We start from the raw sequence: 10,488 nt of genomic DNA on the forward strand, positions 1-10,488 counted from the left end.
TGACAATATATACCCCAGTACTTTCACATGCCCAGCGGCTCCAATTAAAGAGTGATTTAAATGCCAATAAGTAGGAGTCATTCTCAAGGCTCTGAATACATGCACAAGAAAGTGTCCTACCATTTATTTTAACAGGAGATGGCTGAATGGTACACCGTTCCAACACTCTCTGCATGAAACCCATTTTTAACTAAGTCCTACAGCCTAATTAGAAGTTTATCATGCTCGCCTCTTAGCTAATGCAACAAATTCAAAACACAACACATTAGACCCATAACTTTCATCCTTTAGAAAAAACTGAAAAACCATCTACTCCTGAAACATCTTCATGAGAAAAAGGATTCTGCATGTAAACTTTGGTACATTAAAAAAATAGATAAAACCTCAGTTTATGATTGCCCTGTTTTCCTTTCATTCTGTCTGAAAACCATTGTCTAAACATCTTCCAGAGTCGTTTCTCCTTAAAATCACCTCATCTCAAATTTCCTGCTAACCGAACCTCTTCTCTTTTCCACTACAATCGCTCTCCCTCATCATGCCTCTTTAGGGACACCCTGCCTTTCTTACTGCTAATACAGCACTTCATACCCTTGATTTGGAATCAACCATTCTACACATAGGATACCTATTTTCCACCAAAGCAGGAAGTACTTCCCCATTTCCTGGAAGGCCGCCCAAATACATCTGAAGATTAATGCATATAACTCTCAAATGTTTCTGGTTTTCTTTAGGTTTCTGGACCCTTTCTACATATTGCTTAACCATCTACTCACAATCAAATTGTCATTTTTTCCTAGCATAAAGGAGAGCGCACCAACATAAGCAGGGAATACAGTTGCCTTTTATAAAAACGTAAAATCAGCTGAAAAACATCATGCCTTTTTCTTGAGGAAGCAGATGAGGGAGTTCTTCTTTACAATGGATTATAATGAACTGACATCGTCACCTTACAAAAGCTCTGGAGCACGTGTAGAATCCTGGAAAAGCTAGAACAAAGTAGTTTGAATGTACTGTGGAGAGTCGGGCAATGCCTATCTGCTATTCTTCAGTTATTCTGTTGAAGTTCTACTTAGTTAAAGGGCTGGAAGAATGCTCAGTGTTCAAAAATATGTGGATGTATAATTGGCTTCTGCCCCGATAAAGATTACGCTTGTGAGTTTGTATCTTTGAACTTCCAACATCAACCTACACATTTTAGGCAGCTGAAGAGAATAGGAAGGGGAGGACATTTCTCTAGCTGAATTTCTTCCAGTGTTTCCAAGAATTATTTTATTCTACAGGGGTAATATGGAGATTTCAATGTCAGTTTTGTATGGCCATGCTTCATGATATTTAGACATAGTCAGGGTGCCAATTTTGTGCTACTTGCTGGCTCGTTCCTGGCAAGACCAGTTTGTATGATGAGTGCCATTACAAATGCTCAGGCCTGCTCTAATCTGTGCTGTCTTTCATTGAAAGGGATGATTTTCGTATCACCGATATTGTGAAGTCGATGACTTTAATTAATGAAACTGCATGGTAAATACGACTCATGAGCTTTTCACTTCCTGAAAGGCAACTGGAGATGCCTCAAGCCTTTCAAAGGGGAAGGCTCTGGAATTGGTATGCTTTTGCCATAACAATAGCTTCTCAAGACAGCTATATGGTAGGCGGTTTCTCTCTTCATGAGGCCACTAAGAGTCTGGACCACTGCCCAGAATTGTAGAATGATTTCCTTCTTTAAGCAATTTATTTGATGAAGGTAATTTCTTAGTTTATTCGGAGGCAACTTTCAGTTAATTTATAGAACACAATTAAAAGATATACTCTGCCATCTCCGTTTCATAATCCACATATTTTCTTCTGAGGTTCTTGGCGAAGAAGGTAGTCTTGATTAATCTTAGTTACTTACACCATTGACCATATACCATCTACTGTCTTAAAGTTCTACAATAGACTGGTAACATTCCTATAAATATATACAAATTAGTCTACATACTATAGAAATGCTTCATTTACTGACAGCTACCTCGAGAAACAACCAGTGATGCCTCCTTATCATTATAGAACATAGGTAGATGTGGCCTAATTGGTCCTCTGTTACCACATGTTCGGTAATCCAAACTTTAAATCTGGAAACTTCCTGAACAGAATTTTAGATGCCTCCAAGAGAGAATAATTGTAATAACACTTTACACTGATTACTTGGTAGAAACTGACATTTGACCCTAACGTTTGTTGTGGTCCTTCTATGTTCTTGATAGTATTGAGTTCTAGAAGGTTTATGATCAAGAGTGGGAAAAGGTAGTTTTGCAGATTAAAGGCAAGACGAACAAAGGTCCCTTTAAGGAGGTACGGATTAATGGAATTGCAGTTAATAGGTTATTTGATTCTGGTGTGAAAAAATGTTGACACCCCCAAAAAAAATTACAAAAATTTGTAGCAAACAGTGAAACTTTTAAAATCAGATGTATGGCCCACAGGATATAGTGGGGAACCAAATTGATTGGATACTTTTAAGGCACCATTGAGTTTGCCAACAAAATTATTCTTGGGAAAGTCTATGTTTCAAACAAATGCGATTCCTTAATTAGTAGGTACCTCCAGGAAGATTTAGTAGGGTATCTTGTCCCCAACAAAACTCTGTTGGACTGAAGGAATGTGTGAAGGGTGCTAATATAGTAGAACATCCTATTGCTCAACATGACTATGAGGAGCAATTCCCCGAGGTATTCAGAAGAGGTCTGGACCATTTAAGTAATTATGTTCATTTTTATAAAACTTAATCCTGGTTCTCTTTGCCCAAAGTGGAGAAGGTGAGAAGGGTGCCCATCATGGGCAGAGAAGCAACGATAAAAGAATCAGAAAAACTTAAAGAAAATGGTATCATTTGATGGAGCGAGTTTTAGAAATATATTTATTTCTTCTTGTGAAGTTATACTTCCATAATTTAATATTACTAATATTGTGTGATATGAAATTATTAATTCAACCTAGATTAAATATCGCGTACATAAACATGAGGGTTTTAACATTATGTGCATTATGTTGCAGCAAGTACGATTTATTAAAACAAATAATGCTATTTTGTTTTGTTTGTCTTTTGTCTTTGTCCACATTAAATGCAGCTGATTAATTAATGGCATGTGCTTAGTTTATATGTGCTTTTGTCTGTGTTATGTTGTTGTCTATGTTGTGTCTGTTTAATTTTTCTTATATTTTTCAGTAATACGGAGAATCAAGCTGGCATTATGAAGAATGGTAGATATAAATGCTGCTTTATTTGTTTGCTTCAGCTAGGTAACTTAGTCTAATGGGTAAATTATTAATAATAGCGGGTGGCATCAGAACAAACTGCATTTCTTACATTAATTATTCTCTTGTGTTTGTTTATACATTAGTTCTCGTAAAAGTGGTTTGGGTCTAGTGCATTCGTGTTTGGCAAAATTCTGCTCAAAGAAAATAAAGAGTCCATCATGGAAAGTTTCCCTTCATGCCAAGTTTATTCAGCGTGATATTAAATGAAACGTGATGAGCTGACTGTTCTTTTGGTCAGCGAGCCTCGCAGTTCGAAAGCTAAAACAATGGACACTGAGAAAGTGACGGAACTCATGTTAAAAGTTGAAATGGCACGGTGGCCTGTTATTTGGTGGCCAATCAGAACTCGACTTGAGCAGAAAAATATAAGTTTCTTAGATTAGTTTAGTGTAGAAAAAGGTATAAAAACTCTTCCCCGGAGAAAAGAGTTTGCTGCTTCTTGCCAACCTTTGATGGGTATGTCGTGCTGACGAACTCTTCTTGGAGCATGTAAGACCTAAAGACTTTTTATTCTTTATTTCCTCATTTTCATCAAATAGCCAAGCGTAGTTAGGGACTTAGGTTTATTCATGTCAAACAGCTATTTTCCTTTTGAATAAAAATGCTTATATTTCTTTATTAATATTGTTTGCTAAACTTTAATAAAATGCTTTAATAAAGATTTCTTATGAATTTTCTAATTAAAAGCTAATAAAACTTTTACTTTGAAAAACAAGCTGGCCTTGTTATTTCATGAGTTTAGGTTACCATTAGCGGATCTTCTCGCCACAGTGGATTAATTAATCTGGGGGTTTGTAAAAAGTAATGAATTTATTTTACCGCGGTTGTATATAAATGTATATATTTGTGAATAGATCAATTAAGTCACATGATTCAGTTGGTCAAAATGTGTCATGTTAGTTCATGGGCCTTGTGAATAGTTAGTGTAAATAGGTAACATTGGGTAGTGTAGTTTATGGCATATTTCCTATAGGCCGCTGGATCAATTTCCTGGTAGCAGACTGATGGTTGCTATGGTAACCAACATGCTACATGGTAGTTACATAGGATCGATAATTAACATATGTTAAAGTTTGTTCACTTGTGTTATGTGTAGTCGAAAGGTTTTTTCCTGCAGTGTGAAAAATCCTAGTTGTACCGGTACAGAGTAATGTGACTAGAAGAGTTACACAGTGCATTTTTTCCGTTTCAAAGGGTGATATCGCCGCATATCATCGTGTTGTGGACGTACAACACAAGTTTAGGGTTCTAGGTGTGTTAGAGAGAATACATGTATAGTGAGAATTGTCTATAAAATTGCAGCTTTGAGTATAGGGACAAAGCCCGTTTTAAAACTCTCAGTGAATAAAGTATTAGAACATATTCGAGCTTGAGTGAAGGGTAAGGTAAAATTGTTTATTTTGCTTCCGATTCAGGATATCTGTGGCTGGTTAAAGTCCTGCCAAGATTTCATGTGTATGTTTAGAATATTTTCCGTTCGAAAGTGCAAAAATGATAATGTAATTTCGTTCGAGTCAAACTTTGAATTGCTACTTTAAATGTGCATTCAGAGGGAAACGCATTTGTTTTTACCTGTTTGAAGGGTAGAGTAAATTTTGCTTTATTGGCGAATGTATATTCTGTGAGAGTAGCGTCGTCTATTCCACGAAAAAGAATTCTTTTTTATTGTATTTTTTTTTATTTTTGGAAGACCTTTATTTAGAAAAGGGTGCACACAGCTATTCAGCCAAACATCCCGGAGGCATGGCAGCAAAATTAGAGCATCGAACTGTTTTGGCACATCCAGGAGAGCTGCTCAGGATAAGAGAGGTCAATTTTCTGTTAAAGTAAAACAGGATATTCACGGTAAATACTTAATACTGTTCCATATATTAACGAAAAGAAGAGAGAGAAAAGTAAACAGGAGGGGGCCGGCTACAGGATCTAAAGTAGATACAATCACCGGGTGGGCAGGGAAGCAAGTCCAACTGCAGAGACACCCACTTTTTGAAGCGAACAGTTTAAGCAAACATACATTTTCGAAGACTCTCGACTAACACCCCACCCGCTGATTCCAATGACAGGAGCAGCTGGGCGGCCACAGTCCCAGCCCCGCCCCAAAGTCCAAACAGTAACCCGATACACTGACCCCCTACCCAGGGAGAGAGGAGAAAGAAAAGTCCAGTCAAATTAAAAAGAGAAAGAGGCCATAGAAACAAGGAACGGAAAAACAAAAATACCCCACCCCCTAGCCCCCACCCTGCACCCCTGCAGATGGCTACGGCCTACCCCCCTAGCAGCGTGCCTATCGCCCAGCGACCAAAAACCCGAAATATAGTAGAAAAGAGATATATAAAGGGAGGAAACACAGAGAAAGAAGAAAAGAAAAATGAAGGGAAGAGGAGAAGCACACATTCCCGGTCACACTGCCCCCCTCCTGCGACGTACAGTCCTGGTCATTAAACAATAAACAACAAAGCAAAATAGATACGATAGAACCCAGGAAAGACGTCCTACCGCCCCGCCCCCAGTACAAGAAAATGGCGGGTCCCGGGTCTCTCACAAACCCCTAGCATCCGAGTCGAACACCAGTCTCACCCTTGACCTCTACGATTGTTCACCATGAGTTCCGCACACCGCATCCGCCTATTCACAGGATAAAGCAAAAGTCCAGCTAGTCCACAAATCCGTGCGGCGCGTCCAACGGGTATCCACAGTCCACCACAATCCTCATACGCCATGACACTCGCCGTGGTACGACCAGATCCCGACCGTCCCATACTCCACCGCACTGCACAGCTCACACGATCGATAGATGGTCGCTGTTTCCGTCGGGTCTCAGTTTCAAAGAAGTCATTGGGGGACGAGCTCGGGAACATGACCCCAGGCGGACTCTTCAACTTAGGCGGGCGGTATACCATGGCGGCGGATTCAGCCGCACACTGCGGTACAGACAGTGCTGTCCATGTTTTGACACTAGATGATCCTCGAGTCGTAGAATCTGGGATCAAAGTCGGGGAAACAGCTCGCTTAGGGGGACCAGACAGATCAGAGTCATTGTACGATCGGGCAGTTTCGGTGGCATCCGCGATCGGCTTATGTGAAAAAGCAACCATGTAGGAACACAGACCCTGAATGGCGGCCATCACGGTTCGCAATGATGGCTCTCCTTCACCCCGCACTGCTGCGAACTGATCGACTCCAGACATCAGTGCACCTTCGGGTCACCCGATTCCCCCAGGGACCGAAGTGCGAGGAAGGCAGGCGGGGGCAAGAGGCACACAGTCCAGCAGTGATAGGGCCTCTCGGACGGGGGCCCCACCCCGGCGGGAAGGGAACACCAAGAAGGGGACCCCCGGCCACTCAGCCACTCACAGGATCATTACACCTCCGCAATGCGTGTAGAACCGCGGGTTCGCCACCAGTACAAGGGCAGGTTGCTCTCCACTTCTATCAACCGGGTCGTGTCTGGATCCCCCGGCCGCCGTTGTTGCGCTGCAACCCGGCAGGGTCAGTACCCGAGGTCCCGGCTATCGGTCAGCGTTAGGCCAAGAACTTCCACTCGATGTAACTCCGGCTATCCGGGTCGTTATTTTCCCGGGACCACACCGCCAGTATCAGCAACGGGTCACCCACATGGGGGCGAGGCGAAAAAGCAGGATTTGTAGCAGGATATACAAGCGGCAGGAGGAGGTCGACGGAGCCGAGAGCTTATGCGGCCATCTTCGTTCGTCGCTAGGCTCCTCCTCCGAAGAAGAATTCTTGAATGACTGAAAATTCTGTCACTTTATTAGAGAAACAGACAAATGATTTGTTCTTTTTGTTGTTAATAATTAAATTTCATTTAAAAGGCGTTCTTAAAATGGCGCTCTGAAAAATTTTGTGAAGGAGGGGTGAGCGCTGGGAGTGAAACTTGAGAAACTGCAGCGACTGTGTACGTCACACGGTCCGCGCAGTGATTGGATAACATACGTCACAGGCTGTGCTCTGATTGGCTCTCGTGACTTAGACAAACTGTATACTGATTGGCTCTTTGAGAAAGCACTATTTCTATTGGTTGAGCAAAGTGGTGACGTAGCTCAAACCTGATTGGCTTGCTGGTGTGTTTCGCGCACTGATTGGCTAGAGCTGCGGAACAATCAGGAAATTATACGATCATTTCCAATTAAGTGGATTTGATTTAAAAATGACTTATTTTTACAGGAAAAATGAGAAAAAGCTTACATTATTTCAAAGGTTTAAAAATTTTATTTCACCCGATAAGAAAATTGAAACGCGAGGTGGTAAATTACTTCATAAATACAAGACACCTGCAGCGTATATGGAAGGTGAATATGGTTATCATACTTGCTTATGGTTTGATGTTTGGAAACATTACACTAAGGACAACAGTGTTTTGGCCTGGCCAGATGATGGTTCATTTAATATGAGAATTTTAAGAAATGTGAGAGAAAAAATGTTAGCTCTTGTACCAAAGCCTAGACCAACTCAATTTGAAGCTTTAGCTGAATAGGAGGATGAAATGTTTCAACTTCAAAGGGAAGCGAACGGGATGAAAAGACCTCCTAAAACACCAAGTTATAGATGAGAAACGCATGAAGATAGAATGCGTATGTGGAGACGAGCAAGCATGTGCGATGGTCTCTATGTAATAAGAGAAATGGTTTCAGGGAATCCAGGAGAGAAAAATACTCAAAAGAAAAATAACTTAGTTGAAGAAAGTGAATCGGAAGATGCAGTTTTATAAGAAATTTATACTTCGAATAAAAAGCAGTCCACACTAAAACCAGCTTGTTCATGGTCCACTCCGATGGTTTCTTCAGGAACCACACCAAGTGCACCTCCATTAAATGAATCATTTAAATTGTACCCAAATAATTCTGATTCTTTTGAAACTCCTGAAAGGCAGGGAACAAGAACTAATTCTAGTATTTATGATGAGAGCAGAAATTTTCCTGAAACTTTTAGAAATCCAACGGAAGCTATCAGAAGTGAGGAAAGTGTAAATACTTCAGAATATGTACGATCAAAAGAAAAATTAATTCACCAGTTAACAAAAAGCATGGAAGCAGTGACAGTTCCAGTAACGATTGGTCCTGTTCAGCCTGTTTTCGATCAAGGGGAAAATGAACAGACAGGTTTAATAATTCCATTAAATACAGAAATTCAAAAAGTAGCTGAAAAGTTTTATTCAGATTTAAATGGAATTCATCGTGAGAAAACAAAAATACCTGATTTGACTTTTAATGAAGGTTCTTTTAATGGAACACCAATGGGTGCAGAGTCAGATGCTGAGACTTCAGAAAGAAGAGAGTCGTGTTCAAAATTTGATGTTGCAAAATTAAAAGCAGATTTAGAGGAGTTCATAATTGGCACAATTGGTCCTGACTGCTTAAAGCATTATCGGGATGATGAACTTCTATTCATCTGTAAAAGTATTCAGTGGAAAACTAAAAATAAATATGATCAATTGGAAGAATTGGCTGCAGAATTAGAAATTGATTTGAGCAGACAGAAAAATTTAGGAAAGCATTACAGACTAAACTTTACTGAGAAAGACATTGGGAACTTTAATACAATGGGAAGAAGAATGCATATAAAAGAATTGATTGTGTACATTAAAAAGTTAGGTGAATTAAGTAAATGGAGAGTTAAATGGACTAAAAAGAAGGAAGAAGAAAGTCTGGATAGAATGTCAAAACAGTTTCCAATGAGAGAAATTGCAGGTGGTGGATATGTTCATGTCCCATGGTCAAGACAGGATATTTTACTTTTCACAAACGACTTTCCGCGGTTAAGAGAAAAGCCTGTGGAATGGTACAGACAGGTAGACAGATTTATTAAAGTTTCAAAGGTTCTGTGGATTGATCTAGATGGATTCTTTGACATTGTTGTTCCATCAGATCTTTGGGCAGAATGTAAAATTGCTGTAAGTTGGCCAAAAGTAGAGCCTGAGCGAATTAAAGAAACAGGTCCTCCTGCACTAGAGGTCATGGATTTGTATGACAGTGATCTACTGGTTAAAAAAGAAAATTGCCCCGAAGGAAGTTGGTTAGGTAAAAATAGACAGAACAAATCAAGAGCTGAAGGAGTCAGTCCATGCATTCTATGAAAGGTTATTACTGGTATTCAAGCAGTACAGTGGCTATGAAAAATTGGATGAAAAAGATATGAGCCATTTTATTTACAGATTTGTTTATGGTCTTAAACCAGAAATTGGAGAAATGATCAGGACTAATATTGTCGGTTGGCAATCACTTTCAATTGATGACATTTTGAGAAAGGCAAAATACTGTAGTGATGAATTAGAATGAAGGCAAAAGAAATTAAAGGAAAAAGCCACGTGGGCACAAGTAAAGGTAGCTGAACATCAGATTGCAAGCCTGGAGAATAAAAATGTAAATTTTGTTCAGAATCAGAACCAGAGTCAGAGTCAGAGTCAGGGAAAATTTTAAAATAATTTTAATAAGCCAAAATTTAATGTTAGCATTGGAGAGCTAAAGCAAAAATTAGCATGTTTTAATTGCGGCGAGATTGGACACTGGAAACGCGAGTGTAATAACCCACCCAGAAATTTTAAAAAAGCATCATTAAACCCACAGATGCAGCATGATGTAGATCTGCAGCAACAGCTACAGCAACAACTTAATGAGTTGAATCTACAGCAACAGCTACAGCGACAGTTAGTACATCAGCAGAATCATATTCCACAGCCTCCTCTTCCAAATTGTGGGGCTAGCCAAAGATATAACACAAATACAGGATTCAGCGGAAGTGATCAGGTAAATAGAGCTCAAAGATCAGATGTGCAAAATCCATCAGGACAATTTTTAATAACAGGAAACAAAGGGAGTGATTCTGATGACAGTTTCTGACGGTGCCCGAGGGAGGAGGAAGAGTGTGTAGTTGGAGCCACTCTTGAGGTTGACCAGTCAGGTCCATATGTAAATGGTAAAGTGAATGATAAAGAAATCACTTTTCTTGTGGACACTGGTGCTACCCGTTATACTGTTAGATCAGTGGAAATTGAAAACCTGCCTCTCTCTGGGGAAACAATCCAAGTAGTTGGTGTAAGTAATCAGCAAATTAAAACAGATTTGACTGATCCTGTGAAAGTTGAAATTGGCAATTTTAAAGACAAACACAGGTTTGTAGTTTGTAACAGCAGTCCTGTAAACTTATTAGGGAGAGATCTTTTGTGCAAAATGAATT

The 10,488-nt window shown here is 39.8% G+C and overlaps 1 pseudogene; it reads left to right on the forward strand.

The window, feature by feature from the left end:
• Positions 1-7,462: 7,462 nt before the first annotated feature.
• LOC147718815 (uncharacterized) lies at positions 7,463-10,151 on the forward strand (annotated as a pseudogene).
• The last annotated feature ends 337 nt before the right edge of the window (positions 10,152-10,488 follow it).

The sequence above is a fragment of the Lissotriton vulgaris genome, chromosome 4_1 (genome assembly GCF_964263255.1).
Source record: "Lissotriton vulgaris chromosome 4_1, aLisVul1.2, whole genome shotgun sequence".
NCBI lineage: Eukaryota > Metazoa > Chordata > Amphibia > Caudata > Salamandridae > Lissotriton > Lissotriton vulgaris.